The sequence below is a fragment of the Callorhinus ursinus genome, unplaced genomic scaffold, assembly GCF_003265705.2.
Source record: "Callorhinus ursinus isolate GAN/ISIS: 27379988/994484 unplaced genomic scaffold, GSC_fseal_2.0 scaffold51, whole genome shotgun sequence".
Lineage (NCBI taxonomy): Eukaryota > Metazoa > Chordata > Mammalia > Carnivora > Otariidae > Callorhinus > Callorhinus ursinus.
Window position 1 is genome coordinate 8,353,686 of NW_027397113.1, and position 16,312 is coordinate 8,369,997.

Sequence of the window (16,312 nt, forward strand, 5' to 3'; positions counted from 1 at the left end):
TGATCCTTTTAAAGCATAGCTCAGCTGGGTCACTGTGCTGCTTCACCTCCTCCACTGGCTTTCTGTGACCGGTAGAATTACATCCACGTCCGGTGCAGCTCCCTCTGCTGGCCTATCAGGTGCTAGCCCGCCTGGCTCCTTCTGATGAGCGTCCAGCTTGATGGCGGTGCTATTCACCAGCCTTTGGCATGGAAGGGGAGGAGGTGGGAGTGGCAGAGGGCTCAAGCCCCATGGGGACCACAGGAATGTCACTTTTTTCATGAAGCAGGTATCCACGGACTCAACTGCTTGAGAAGATGAAAGCCCATTGTCCACATGCTGAATTTGAGAGTGGGCATTACCTAGTGAAGCTAACGCTGTGGGAACCCTACGACCAACCATCACACTGCTGGAGACACACTTGTGCCCATGCTCCAGAGAGCTCAAATAGCAAAGGTCAGCAAACTGTAGTCCATGGGCCAAATCCTGCTCCTAATCTCCTTATTTTTTGCACCCCATGGGCTATTTTTACATTTTTAAATAGTTTTTCCTTTTTTGTTCTACATTTTTTAAGTGTATTTTAAGATAAAGATGAACATGCAACAGAAGACCACATGTGGCCACAAAGCCTATAAGGTTAGTAATCTGCTCCTTTACAGAAAAAGTTTGCCAATCCCTGATACATAGGAATGCTCACACAGGATTGTTTGTAATAACAAAAACTGGAAACATCTGAACTGTTCAGCAACAGTAGAGTGAATAAAGGGCAGCTCATTCCCATAACGAATATCACACACTGATGGAAATGAACAAACCATAGCTCCATGTAGCAATTAAGATGATTATAATAAAGCATACACATAAACCAGAAGATTTTTCTCGTATCAAGATCAAAGACAATCAAAAGCCAACTATCTAATTGAGGGAAGCATATCTGGATCTTAAGCTATGAAGAAAAGTAAGAAATTATATTTTTTAAAAAGTCAAAACTGTGGGGCGCCTGGGTGGCTCAGTTGTTAAGTGTCTGCCTTCGGCTCAGGTCATGATCCCCAGGGTCCTGGGATCGAGCCCCGCATCAGGCTCCCTGCTCCGTGGGAAGCCTGCTTCTCCCTCACCCCCTCCCCCTGCTTGTGTTCCCTCTCTCACTGTCTCTCTCTCTGTCAAATAAATAAATAAAATCTTAAAAAAAAAATCAAAACTGTGATCACCTCAAGGGCTGAGGGAGGGGTGGAGGTGGTGATCAAAGAGGCCCACGGAGGTTTGCCACGCCATGTTTCACTTCCCGACTTTGGTGGCAGTGATGTGGATTTTCCCTGCAAAACTAACCTTAATTTGTGTATCTATATTTTATACATTCATCTCTATGGAAGACTGTATTGGTCAACGATGGCTGCAATAATGCTGTGTAACAAACCAGCCCAACATTCAGGGGCTGAAAACCACGGTCCTTTATTCTCATAGCTCTGGGGGTCAGCAGGGCCCCTGGCTCTGATCCATCTGCTCCTCACATGAGGTTTGCACATTGGCCACGGAAGCCTTGTTAGGTGTGTTCATTCTGAGCCCGACTCGGGAGGCAGCAGCTACCCAGAGGACGCTCTCCCGGCAATTGCCAGAAGCTCATCCAGGGCACAGTGTTGTGCCCTTGACTGAAGGAAGTCATATGGTCAAGCCCAAAAATCAAGGGCTGGGAGAGTCTACTCTGCCTACAGTGAGACAGAGTGGTAAGGAAGTGGGCCGATAATGTGAGTTTATTCCTCCCCCAAAAAACATTAGTTAGTTAGAAGGGAACTTGAGGTTGCTTTGGGACATCCAGTTAGGAGTCAGAAATTCTGATCTGGAGCTCAGAAAGATCTCCAATGTAGACCAAGGCCTGATTCTTCTGCATTGTAGTAGCAACCAATGCCTTGAGGAGTCTGGGGACCATACACCCAGATGCAGCAAGAGCATATCGCTAATGTGAGTTGGTCCCAAGAGGACAATCCAGTTTGGAGGATTTAGACAGGGACCAGTCGGAGGATGATAGGAGAGGACTAAGGAAGGAGCTTGATGCTGAACAAGGCTAATGCTACTGGCGGCCTAGAGCAGAATGTGCTGGGCCCTTGCTCCTGGGGGATCTGCTTAGAGAAAGGAATTTTGGTGGCTCCGTAGGGACCACAGCCCATCTGCAATGGGTCGAGGCAATAGGAGACAAAATGGGGCTGTTCTTTCAAGCAGCTGCAGTGGTCCTCAATTCGCAGCTCTTTCCTGCCCTAGGTCATCAGTGCCTTGGATTCTAGGCAGGAACAGTGTTCACCATGACTGATTGTCAACACTTCTCACCTTCCTCCAGTCCCATTTTAAGAAACGCTGTTACACAAAAAAGGACAGAGAGATGGTAGCTGGGAAAGGATGCTGTCTGTGCCCAGAGAGGACATCGTATTGCCTGGACACAGGAGAGTTTGGGTTTCTGCGCTCACAAAGGTGAATTCATGGTCAGTGCCCTCAAGGAACTTACTGTGTGTAGGGGAAACGCTTGTAAACATCTCATGCGAAGGCAAGGACAGGGCCTCACGAGGGCTGAGTAGGTTCACCAGCTTTTTGCAGTGATGGCATCGAGGAAGGGGCGGCTCATGCTGACAGGAAGGAGCAGGAGGGGCAGGTTTACAAAGGAGGAGGCACTGAGGGTGTGGGCTGAGCTGGAGAAGGGACAGGAAATGGCATCCAGGGGAGGCAGGGCAGCTCGCCAAGTGTCTTAGAGGGTATGGACATGTAGGAAGTAGGTCGCGGATGAGCCTGGGAAGGAAGTTTGGGGCTCAGTAATGGAGGACATCCTGTGCCAGGTGGGCTCGTGCTAATACTCTGCAGGCAATGAATGGGGAGCCACTGTGGGTTTTTGAGGAGGACAATGGCCTCATCAAACTGACATCTTAGAAGATCTATGTGGTAGAGATGTGAAAATGAGTTGGTGGTCAGGACCTGAGGCAGGGATTACCAGGGGGCTGTTGCAAACTGTGAACATGACGAAATCTGAAGGTGGGAAGTGCAACTCAGGAATCCTTCGAAGGAGCGTCTCCTTGTCCTCTCTGGCCCGAGAACCTGCTGTGCGTCCTTCCCACTGGAGGGTAATGGGTTAGGCTAACTTAACTTCCTCTCTCCTCCCTGGTCTCCCTGTGAGACTCAGTCTCCTGAGAGCCAGGCTGTGACCAGGAGGGATCAAAGCTGGGGCCCACGTTGCGCAGGAGCAGAAATCAGCCCCTCTTCATGATATGACTCACTTTCGCCAGGAGGAGTCACTCTCAAGGGCTCACTCAGCCAAGTCTGGTGATTTCTGAATGAAGGCCGAACTCAAGTTGTAGTGAGAGAGGCGTTAAGTTCTCCAGAACAGTGCTGATTCAGAATGCTCTGCCTAGGTGAGCCCATTATAAACCTTCAAGATGATCCAGCACCACTGACATTTTAGGGTTCATTCAGATTACACCTCCCAGCTTGACTTTTTTTTTTTTAAACCAAGATGTATTAAAAATATCAAACCATCATCTTGGTTTGGGGGTTCAGATAATATGGTCACCATAGCTGTGGGACGAGTCACTTCACACCTTACATCCTCAGTTTTCCTACCCGTAAAATACTTTGAACACATGGTAACTACAGTGCCCTCCTGCTGTGATATCCCAGACGCTGGCCCAGGCACTCGACCCAGGAAAGCCTGCTGCACTCACGAGCTGGGTTGGAGTCCTGACTTGCTTGGGTACACAGGCAAGCTACTTTATGTCTCTGTGCCTTAGTTCCCTCGTCTGAAAAATGGCAATGAAAATAGAACCTAACTCACACGTTGTCGGGAGGACTACATGGGTGAATGAATACAAGTGAAGAATTTAAAAGAGCATTTGGCACTTAGAGAGCGCCCAGAAAGTATTAGCTATTGTGTAACTAGAAGGTAGAAGCAACCCATGTGTCTATCTCTGATGAACGGATGGACAAAATGTGGTCTATCTAAACAGTGGAATATCAAGCTTTAAAAAAGGAAGGAGAGGGGCGCCTGGGTGGCTCAGTTTGTTAGGCGACTGCCTTCGGCTCAGGTCATGATCCTGGAGTCCCGGAATCGAGTCCCGCATCGGGCTCCCTGCTCGGCGGGGAGTCTGCTTCTCCCTCTGACCCTCCCCCCCTCATGTGCTCTCTCTCTCTCATTCTCGATCTCTCAAATAAATAAATAAATCTTTAAAAATAAATAAATAAAAAATAAATAAAAAAGGAAGGAGATTCTGACTCGTACCACAACATGGAGGAATCTCCAAGATGTGATGCTGAGGAAAATAAACCAATCACAGAAGGACAAATACTCTGTGATTCCACTTGTATGAGGTACCTGCACTGTCAAATTCACAGAGACGGAAAAAAGAATGGTGGTTGCCAGGGGCTGGGGGTACGGGGAAGTAGGGATTTTTGTTTAATGGGGACAGAGTTTCAGTCTCGGAAGACGGAAAAGTTCCAGAGATGGATGGTGGAGATGGTTGCACAGCAGTGTGATGTACTTAATGCCATTGAACTGTATACTTAAAAATGGTGAAAACTAGGGCGCCTGGGTGGCTCAGATGGTTAAGCGTCCGCCTTCGGCTCAGGTCATGATCCCAGGGTCCTGGGATCGAGTCCCACATCGGGCTCCCTGCTCCTTGGGAGCCTGCTTCTCCCTCTGCTTCTCTCTCTCTCTCTCTCCCTCTGTCTCCCTCTGTCTCTCCTGAATAAATAAATAAAATCTTTAAAAAAAAATGGTGAAAACTATACATTTTAGGTTATGTATATTTTACCACCACTTAAAAAGAAAAGTACTAGGGTGCCTGGGTGGCTCTGTCAGTTAAGCGTCCAACTCTTGGCTCAGGTCACAATCTCGTGGGTTGTGGGATCAAGTCCTGTGTCAAGTGCCATGATCAGTGGGGAGGGAGTCTGCTTCTCTCCCTCTCCCTCTGCCCTTCCCTCCACTCTCGCATACACCCTTTCTCTCTCTCAAATCAAGGAAGGAAGGAAGGAAGGAAGGAAGGAAGGAAGGAAGGATGGATGGATGGATTAGCTATTGTCATCTCTAGCCTTAGCTATCTGGAGGGTTTCTCTAAGGAACCAAACGGTTGCCATGATCACCGCCTGCCCCTAACTCTGGCAGATAGGGTCAAATCTTCTCATACTGTCTCAGTTTTGCCTGTTATCTTGTCCGCTTAAATCCAGTTCCACCCTTCCACACCAGGAGAACTATGGAACAGACCGGCTTGAGGTGGAGTCCAAAAGAGCTGGAGGAAAGGAGTGGATCCCAGAGGGCCCCGCCCTCACCACCCTACCCCTGTCCACCACCACGCTGGAAGTTTCTCCAGAGGCTGGCAGTGGGTTCTCGTGGCATCCCCTCCGATTAGCACCAAGCAAATGGCAGATCTGGGAGGAGTGACACTGAGGCTCTGGTGGCTGGTTGTTTGAAGGCCCTTGGGTCCTACTTGTGCCCTCAGCAAAGCCATTTCCCCCAGACCCACGGAGGGAGGGCCAGCAGGCTGTGCTTTGGGCAGATGATTCTCACTTACAGCCTGGCCCAGGAAATGCCCAGGACAAAAGCCCTGACACTGGCATTCACTGACGGAATCGTTCTTCATACTTCATTTAACAAATCTTTACAAAAGTGGTGCTGCTCAGCCTTGGCAGCACGCTGGGACCACCTTGGGGAGTTTGGAGAGCACTGATGCCCACAGCCAACTCCCACAGGTTGTAGTTTAATTGGTCTGGGTGTAGCCTGGATCCTGGGATTTTAAAAAACTCTCTGCATAATTCTAACGTGCAACCAACATTCGACGCTGCCCTGAAGTTCCTATAGGAAGCCCATGGCCTCCAGGAGCAAGGTGGGAGCAGCAGAGGTACATTAAAAGTTGCTCAGGAAGCCCAGCCACCAGGAGGTGATGGTTTCACGTGGGAGGGTCATGGACCAGGTGTTTTTGTGGTCAGGAGCCATTCTCCTGAAGCGGTTTGGTCTGTGCACACACAGCAACACGAAGGTCCTGCCTTATCCATTGAAGACGTGGTTTTGTAAAATATCAAATAGTTGCCCAAATGGCCACTTTTCTGCCAGTCATGGTGTCTGGGCTTTCCCCTTTGGCTTGTCCTGTAACTGCTTGGAGGGATGCAGTCAAAACAGATCCTGTCACATCCTGTGGGCGTCTACTGACTGCAGAATGCTCCTGCTGACTCCAGCTTTCTTGATGTAATAACAAAGTTGTCAGATGTGTTTCTTCATGCCTTGAAGTCTGCTGTCCCTTCTGTTTGGATCCACATGCAGCAAGACGCTGACTCACTACCCTTAGCTTACCGAGTGCTAGCGCTTCCTGGATCAACAAACCCTGGGAGTGGCTCCTCCACCAGAGTTCACGGAAAGGTATGGAAGCCACCAGCATTCACAGCAAGGGCCTTGAGTTCTACCTCAAGGGAGGTGGCATTGTAGGGACAGCTAGCTGACATGAGCGGGCTTTGAGATCTCTGTAGACGAGATGTATAAATACAAAACGCGGTCAGCTCTAACTTAGCCCTTTGAGAAGAGGACCAGAATGTTCCTCTGGGTTGTGTAGGAGACTTGAGTGTTCTGCTGAGACACTCACCAGCTTTTGTTCAGTCATTCAAGGCATATCCATTGCCAGACACTGTTCTAGGCCCCTGAAAAATGGCGGAGGCAAGACAGGTGTGGACCCTGCCTCTTGTTTCTTTTTTTTTAAGATTTCATTTATTTGCGGGAGAGAGAATGAGAGACAGAGCACATGAGAGGGAGGAGGATCAGAGGGAGAAGCAGACTCCCCGCCGAGCGGGGAGCCCGACGTGGGACTCGATCCCGGGACTCCAGGATCATGACCTGAGCCGAAGGCAGTCGCTCAACCGACTGAGCCACGCAGGCGCCCAAGACCTCATTTTTTTTTTTTTAAGAGCAGTTTTAAGTTTACAACGCGATTGAGAGGAAGGTATGGAGATGTCCCATACGCTTCGTGCCCCGCCCCCATGCACAGATTTTCCCCATGATATATCATGATCATCCAATGTCCACCGTTCACTGTAGGGTTCACTCTTGATGTTGTACGTTCTGTGGGTTTGGACAAATGTGTAGGGACATGCATCCATCATTACAATATCATACAGAGTATCTTCACTGCCCTAACAATCCTCTGTGCTCTACCAATTAATGCCCCCTCCTCAACACCTGGCAACCACTGATCTTTCATCATCTCCTCAGCTTTGCCCTTTCTAGAATGTCACATAGTTGAAACTATACAGTATGCAGCCTTTTCAGGTTGGCTTCTTTCACTTAGTATTATGTATTGAAGTCTCTTCCATGTCTTTTCATGGCTAGATAGTGCCGAACAATATTCCATTGTCTGGAGGGACCAGTTTATTTAACCATTCACCTTCCAAAGGACATCTGGACTGCTTCCAAGTTTGGGTAATTCTGAATCAGAGTGCTAGAAACATCATGTGCAGGTTTTTTGTGAACATGTTTTCAGCTCCCCTGGGTAAATGCCAAGGAGCATATTGCTGGATCATATGGTAAGAGTATGTTTAGCTGCGTAAGAAACTTCCAGACTGTCTTCAAGTGTCTGTACCATTTCCCATTCCCACTGGCAATAAAGGAGAGTTTTTGTTGCCCCACATTCTCAAGAGCGTTTGGCGTTGTCAGCGTTCTGGATTTTGACCATTTTAATAGGTGTGTGGTGTTATCTCGTTGTTGTTTCTATTTGCGCTTCTGCAATGACGTGACATAGAGCCTCTTCTGATTCGCTTATTTGCCATCTGTATACCTTCTTTGGTGAGGTGCCTTTTAAGGTCTCTGGCTCATTTTAAAAATCAGGTTGCTCATTTTCTTATGGTTGAGTTTTGGGGTTTTTTTAAGATTTTATTTATTTGACAGAGAGAGACACAGCGAGAGAGGGAACACAAGCAGGGGGAGTGGGAGAGGGAGAAGCAGGCTTCCCGCGGAGCAGGGAGCCTGATGCAGGACTCCATCCCAGGACCCTGGGATCATGACCCGAGCCGAAGGCAGACGCTTAACGACTGAGCCACCCAGGCGCCCCTTGTGGTTGAGTTTTAAGAGTTGTTTGTATACCTTGGACAACAGCCCTTATCAGATGTGTCTTTTGCAAATATTTTCTCTGAGTCTGTGGCTTGTCTTCTCGTTCTTTTGATACTGTCTTTTTCAGGGCGGAAGTTTTAAATTAAATTAATTTATTTATTTATCTGACAGAGAAAGACATAACGAGAGAGGGAACACAAGCAGGGGGAAGGAGAGAGGGAGAAGCAGGAGCCTGATGTGGGGCTCGATCCCAGGACCCTGGGATCATGACCTGAGCCAAAGGCAGACGCTTAACGACTGAGCCACCCAGGCGCCCCTAATTAATTTTTTTTTGAAGTTGTAAATTTTAATCGGACCCTGTCTCCTCCTGGAGCTTACCAAAATGCACGCTTGGGGAGTAGCATTCACTGCCTTGACTTTTCTTTGTCTTCCCTCCAGTTTTATTAAGATACAGTCGACATACAGCACTGGATAAGCTTAAGGTGTACGGCATAATGATTCGACTTACAAATATTGTCGGACTATTCTTTTTTGGTTAATCAATAATAACGAACACTCAAGGAGCCCTTACTGCATGCCAGTTTCTGTGCTAAACCCTTTTTCTAAACAGCTACGTCCTTTTAGCGCAATTCCCATTCCCCTTTCCCCCACAAACAACCATCCTGACGTGTTTCCTGTTTGCCCGTTTGTGTTGTTGGAATTTCTGTTTGTTGTTTTCTATGCATGTATTTTCTTTTTTTTCTTTTAAAGATTTTTATTTCTTTACTTGACAGAGAGACACGGCGAAAGAGGGAACGCAAGCAGGGGGAGTGGGAGAGGGAGAAGCAGGCTTCCCGCGGAGCAGGGAGCCCGATGCGGAGCTCGATCCCAGGACCCTGGGACCATGACCTGAGCCGAAGGCAGACGCTTAACGACTGAGCCACCCAGGCGCCCCATCTACGCATGTATTTTCATTTTTATTTCTGTTGGCTATGTTCATGTAAACCAGAATGCATGCACGCTTTCTTCTTGCAATGTCTTAGTCTCATCCACCGGTGTCGCTCTCTGGGCATCTACCCCCTCCTCATGTCTGTGTGGTAATCCATAGAATGCTGCCACCAGGTCTTAACCTGTCCATGCCCGCCCTGAAGGGTCCTGGATTGTGCCCAGTTCCATGTCCCCACAAGAACCCTTAGCTATCATGAGCATCGCGTGCACATGTCCCCTGCACGAGAGGGTTCGGGATACACACGCGCACTCCCAGGAGCAGATTATCGATTATCGGTTGTGGGGCATACCATACATGGAGATAGTCTGGCTAAGTATGGCAGGTTGCTCTGCACAGCGGCTACACCCCCTACACCTCACCACCGGTCATGTAGCGAGCTTATAGTTCCATATCCTTAACCCGGTGGGTAACACTCAGCTTTTAAAATTTTTGCCAAATAGGTGGAAAGTGATAACTCGGTTTAATTTGCAATTACCTTGTACCCAATAAACTTCTCTCCATGTGTTTGTTTAGATCTTTTGTGTCTTATTCTGAAAATGACCCCTTATACTCTGCCCATTTTTCCGTTCAGTTCTCTCTGTCTTGTTGATGAGTAGGAGATCCTGTTTGTTCTAGATAGGTCCATATCTGCCGGTCCTTTTGGCTTTAGAGATTGCGCTCTCTGTTCCCAATCTGTTATCTTTTCGTTATCTTTGACCGTTGTGTCTTTCGTTTTACAGAACTCCTTTATTTAAAGGGATCACAGTAATTTTGAGTCCTATGACTGTGCTTTTGAAGTTTTGAAAAGAAGTCCTTCTTTACCTCTAGTCTGTAAGGATATTACCTTAAAGCTAGTCTCTATTAATTTCATAGTTTCTATTTCAGTTAGGGCTCCACTCTATTTGCATACGAGCTTTGTAAACAGTGCTCAGGAGGGACCTGGTTTTCTTTGCCTCTGCTTACTTTACTCATTAGAGATCTTCACAACGGCTTTCTGAGGTAGAGGAGGAAACCCAAGGCAAAGAAGGTCAAAATGCTAGCCAGTGGCAGAATCCAAATCTCTGATTTTGTTTCTTTAGATGTCAAATAGCTGGACCGTGTGACAGATCTCCAGGGCCGGGAGCAATGAAGCCCAGGGCCCAGCACACAACTCAGCCAGGGCAAACATTATTGATTACTTGGTGAACAGATGAGGCCTTTGGCTGTGTCTCTTAGACTTGGTTCAATAAGAAATGCCAGTGAACCCAGGAAAGGTCACACCCAAGCCCCTAGTAGGAAGCCCCTACCCATCTCTCTGAACCCCCACTAGGTAAATCACACCAACAGCCTACCCAAAAGCAGCTTCTCCTCCCCCAATTTAGGGCTTCCTACTACCTATCCCAGTATTTTGGGCTTGTGAACTCTAATAAATCTTAATTACTAACGTGTCACTGTTCCAAGCATTTAACATATCTGCACTCATTCACTATGCACAACAACCCTGTCAGGTGGGTATTATCATTATACACATTTTTCAGATCATAAAATCAAGGCCAGCGTTCTCACTGCTAGAAAGGAGCTAAGCAGGGATATGAACCCAGACCACCTGAGCATAGAGCCTGCACTTCAACCACTGTCATACTGTCCCTTGTGAGGTACCCTACCCTCCCGTCCAGATCACAGAGAACTATCAGAAACTATAAAACGTTGGCAACCGAGAGAGGCTCTGACTTTTGAGTGTTGTCACAGCAACGCTGCCACAGAACATTCCAACGCCCCGAATGGCCTGGACGAGGACTTACAGTCATCCCTGCTGGAGTGCAAGACCCTGCCCGTATCACTCCACGAAGAAAGCCCACCCAATTCATGAAGGCTTGCTGTATGTCCACGCTTTCTACGGAGCCTGGCTTCCCAGCCCAGCCAGACAGCGGGACGCTTGTCACTGTTTGGCAGATGCTCTTAGTCCCCTTTGTGTAACCGAATCCTGGGGACTACAGTATGACTGTTCTGGGGTCTTTGTTCTTCTTTCCCATGACCTATTGTTCTCAGAGCCTTTGCTTTCTGCATGATCATCTTGTTTTTACCCCATCTTGGTTACTGCACATTATCCTCATGGCTCCCCCAACCTCGCTGGCCTGCAGCTCTCATCTCTTCTCGCTACCCCTTTCTCTCCCGTGTTCCAATGGCATCATATCCGCAGGTCCTTTCTTCGCCCTTGATTTTTCTCTAACATTTCCTCTTAAGCCCAGAGCAGAGCTGGCTCTGTGCAAGGTCATGTCACCTCCCTCCCTCCCAGCCCCCACTGACTCCTGAGTCCCCCATCCTTCATGTGGACTCAGCCACTGTGGGGCAGCCCCCTTGCTTTATCTTCTTCTTACTGACTGTCCAGAGGACCCCCTCTGTCTGGGCAACAGTGGCTCTCCGTTGTCCCTTGGCCAGACTTTAATGTGAACAACAAAATATTCTGGCTGCTTCCTGCTGAGGTTTTGACTGATTTCCCTTCTCCAGGGAAGGTGACTGGCTATGAATCTTTGTCGGTGACTCTCCTTATTCCTGGGAATAATCTCCTTTACTGAATTCTTCCAGTTAACCTTTATCACTTCAACACATTACCCCGCCCCCATGTCTTTGAGCACATTGGATTATAAACTGTCCCTCCCTCTCAGAGATTTCCTCCTTATCCTGTTTGCTCAGGCCACCTGCCCTGCCCAAAGCTCTGGAACCCCTGAGTTCCTGCTCCGTGCCGCCCTGACGGACTCGCAAGGGAAGGTTGAACAGGTTCTAGGGAGGCACTGATGCATCACTAAAGGGGCACTCGGGTTTGACGTGGGTTTCATTTAATGAGCGTAGATTATTCTCTCTCCCTCCCACAAAACCCAACCTCGCCAGCTGCTGACACCAGCCCCTCCTGACCAACTCATAACTGGGAACACGTTTTGCTGTCAGCACCTTCACATTTGCTCATTCTGTCCCTTTCCCTTCAAATTTCTTTCTCTCTTTGTTTAAAGATTTTACTTATCTATTTGTTAGAGAGAGCACAAGCAGGGGGAGCGGCAGGCAGAGGGGAGAAGCAGCCTCCCCGCAGAGCAAGGAGCCCGATACAGGATCGATCCCAGGACCCCAGGATGACCACCCGAGCTGAAGGCAGATGCTTAACCAACTGAGTCACTCAGGTGTCCCTCCCTTCAAATTTCTGACCGCATCCCCCATGGCTGAGAATGACTCCATGCCTTTCCCACCACAAGTTCTGAGGGTCTAAAGAACCCAAATGGATTCCCACCTCCCCTGAAGAGCCTTCACTACTTTCTCCTCTCTGAGTCCCCAGAGCTGTCCTGGCAATAAGAGGGCACTCACATCCTTACCAATACTACTGGGTATTGCTAGTGAATTTTGTATTTTTCTGTGTTTTTTGTCTCTCTAGTAAGATCCTATGCTCCTTCAGGACAAAGGACCCCATTTTCAGAGTTTAGAGTCTAGGTGGGCAGATGGGTAATGAGTTTGGAGCCCTAACAATTAGGTGATTCAGTAAGTGGGGGATCTTGGAGCCTTCCCTCCTGCTAGTCACATGTGCCTTGTTCTGCTACTGTCCAGGTATGTGTCACAGTTTCCCCTACGAGACTGTAAACTCCTAAGGTGAGTGGGGCAGGGCATCTCCAAAAGGACCCCATCCCTCCCACCCCCAGAACTCAGCACTGTTGCAGACTGGGTGCTCACAAAGAATTATTGTATTGACTTGGAGGTCAGAAGCCACCTGCCCAGTGACCTCCAGAGCAGCAGAAGAACAAGGAAGGGGGACGGTGAGGGATTAGAAGCACTTGGGTGTCCACCTACTAGAAAATCGGTCTTTTTATTTGCAAGACCCGGACGAGAAGCCGTAGGCAGTTAAAACTCAGACCAGGGGTATTTTGTATCTTGGCAAAGAACCTCAGGAGGAACTGGGTATTTGAGGCCATGATAGAGTGTTGACATTGGCCAAGCAGGTTAGGGCTCTTGGTTCCACCATTTGCATCTTTGCTCTCCTGCTGAAGTTAGAGTTGACTGGACTCTAGCGAAAGCAGAGGGCTGGGGACGCAGGACTCAGGAATCCCAGCAAGGCTATCCTGGGTTGGAGGGCTGCCTCCCCTGGCCCTCTTGTTCCCACTGCAAGAAATTGCATCACCACCCATTGGTGTAGTCGTTGACCATCCAAATGCATGTTGTTGTGACAAATTGCCATAAACTTAGTGGCTTTGAACCGCACAAGCTTATTATCTTACAGTTCTGGAGGCCAAGTCTAAAATGAGTCCTACAGGAGCTAGAAAGGTGTCAACAAGCCCACATTCCTTCTGGAGACTCTCAGGGAGAATCAGTTCCTTGACTTTTCTAGTTCATAGGGGCTGCCCACGTTCCTCGACCTGTAACCACATCACCCCAATTTATGCTTCTGTCTTCACATCTCCTGACTCTTGGTCTCCTGCAACTACCCCTCTCTTTTTTTTTAATTTTTTTATTGTTATATTAATCACCGTACATTACATCATTAGCTTTTGATGTAGTGTTCCATGATTCATTGTTTGTGCATAACACCCAGTGCTCCACGCAGAATGTGCCCTCTTTAATACCCATCACCAGGCTAACCCATCCCCCCACCCCCCTCCCCTCTAGAACCTTCAGTTTGTTTTTCAGAGTCCATCATCTCTCATGGTTCGTCTCCCCCTCTGACTTACTCCCCTTCATTCTTCCCCTCCTTTCTTCTTCTTCTTTTTTTCTTAACATATATTGCATTATTTGTTTCAGAAGTACAGGTCTGTGATTCAACAGTCTTGCACAATTCACAGCGCTCACCATAGCACATACCCTCCCCAATGTCTATCACCCAGCCACCCCATCCCTCCCACCCCCAACCACTCCAGCAACCCTCAGTTTGTTTCCTGAGATTAAGAATTCCTCATATCAGGGCGCCTGGGTGGCTCAGTTGGTTAAGCGACTGCCTTCGGCTCAGGTCATGATCCTGGAGTCCCGGGATCGAGTCCCACATCGGGCTTCCTGCTCAGCAGGGAGTCTGCTTCTCCCTCTGACCCTCTTTCCCTCTCGTGCTTTCTATCTCTCATTCTCTCTCTCTCTCAAATAAATAAATAAAATCTTTAAAAAAAAAAGAATTCCTCATATCAGTGAGGTCATATGTTACATGTCTTTCTCTGATTGACTTATTTCACTCAGCATAACACCCTCCACTTCCATCCATGTTGTTGCAAATGGCAAGATCTCACTCCTTTTGATGGCTGCATAATATTCCATTGTGTATATATATCACATCTTCTTTATCCATTCCTCTGTCGATGGACATCTTGGCTCTTTCCACAGTTTGGCTATTGTGGACATTGCTGCTATAAACATCGGGGTGCACGTACCCCTTCGGATCCCTACATTTGTATCTTTGTGGTAAATACCCAGTAGTGCCAAAGAAAGACATGTATCATATCAGTGAGGTCATATGATACATGTCTTTCGAGAAAAAAATATGGTCTACGCTCTTCCGATGTGGGGGGGGGGAGGTAGGGGGTGGCTGGGTGATAGACATTGGGGAGGGTATGTGTTATGGTGAGCACTGTGAATTGTACAAGACTGATGAATCACGGATCTGTACCTCTGAAACAAATAATGCAATATATGTTAAGAAAAAAAAAAGAAGAAGAAGATAGCAGGAGGGGAAGAATGAAGGGGAGTAGCCACCCCATCCCTCCCACCCCCCACCACTCCAGCAACCCTCAGTTTGTTTCCTGAGATTAAGAATTCCTCATATCAACGAGGTCATATGGTACATGTCTTTCTCTGAGTGACTTATTTCACTCAGCATAACCCCCTCCAGTTCCATCACGTCGTTGCAGATGGCAAGATCTCATTCCTTTTGATGGCTGCATAATATTCCATTGTGTATATATACCACCTCTTCTTTATCCATTCGTCTGCAACTACCCCTCTCTTATAATGGCCTTTGGGATTACATCGGACCCACCCAGATAACCCTCTGTCTCAAAATCCTCAACTTAATCATATCTGCAAGGTCTCTTTTGCTGTATAAGGTAACATACTCACAGGTCCTGGGATAAGGACCCAAATATCTTTGGGGCGGCATTATTCACCCTACCACAATGCCCCACAGAAGAACAAACATGGCAAATAGTGTTAATTATGAACTATTTCAAGCTTAGGACAGGCAATGATGTGCTAGAGATCTGTACCTACCACCAGATTCAACTTTATACCATATGTGGCTCTTATTTTTCAAGTAATAAAATATTAGAACAAAATATTGCAGATTCAGTAGAAGTCCCAGTGTAGCTCTCCCCACACATCTCCTCTCTTCAAGAGAATTCAAGCATTTTCTTAAATCTGGCATTAGCATCTGCATTCACAGCTTTCTATCTTTAGTGTCTTTTTGCTGAGCTCAAATCACTGAAATCGAAAGAGTTGCATGCACATAGGATGTGACAATCAGCTGCAGGAAGCTTCCATGACCCCACTCTGCCAACGCAGGCCACCATCCCACTCCGAGAGCATCAGGGCCAGTGTTGGGGGGAGACAGGAGGTGTGAATCCGCATGTCCTCAGGGAGAATGTGCCACCATGCAAAGGATCACTCTGATGCATAACATGTCCCCTAAATGCAAAGAACCCCCTTGCCTGATGCTCAACGGAGAAAGGGCAATGGTTGCAATGCTGGAGGGAATGCTGGCTGAGTGGGCTCCTGGAGGACTGGTGGCGTGGCCTCCCATGTAGATCTTCACCCTGCCCCCCACTTTGGAACTTAACCCCCACCTAAGTGGCAAGCCCACGGGAAGGAACTGAGCCTGGGGGCCTTACAGGAATTAACCAGGAAGAATAGGGAGGAGTGTGTGTGTGTGTGTGTGTGTGTGTTTAGGGTTGGGAAGGGGGACAAGGACTTAACGGGCTGAGGCAACAGCTCTTGCAGACGGTGGTCTGGGGGATGTGGTACGGCGAAAGCATTAGAAGGAGATGAGAGCCGGTGGGGACCAGACCCCACGGAGCCCTGTGTGCCATACGCCAGGTGATGGGGAAGCCAGCCTGGAGGAGGAAGTAAGGTCAATAAGCCTGAGTGGGAACTGCGGTTGTGTCACTTCTTGGCTGGTGTACCTCCTGGCAGATTACCCAGCTTCTTTGCTCCTGTTTCCTAATCTGTAAAGCCAACAGAACACTTGTCAGACTCCCGGAGAACTGAATGAGATAAGGTGTGAAAAAATTGCCCGAAGCACTCCCAAGGCCATGATCAGACTTGTGTTATTATTATAGTTGCGGGCGTTCCCCCAGGGGAGAGGTAGAACAGTCTTC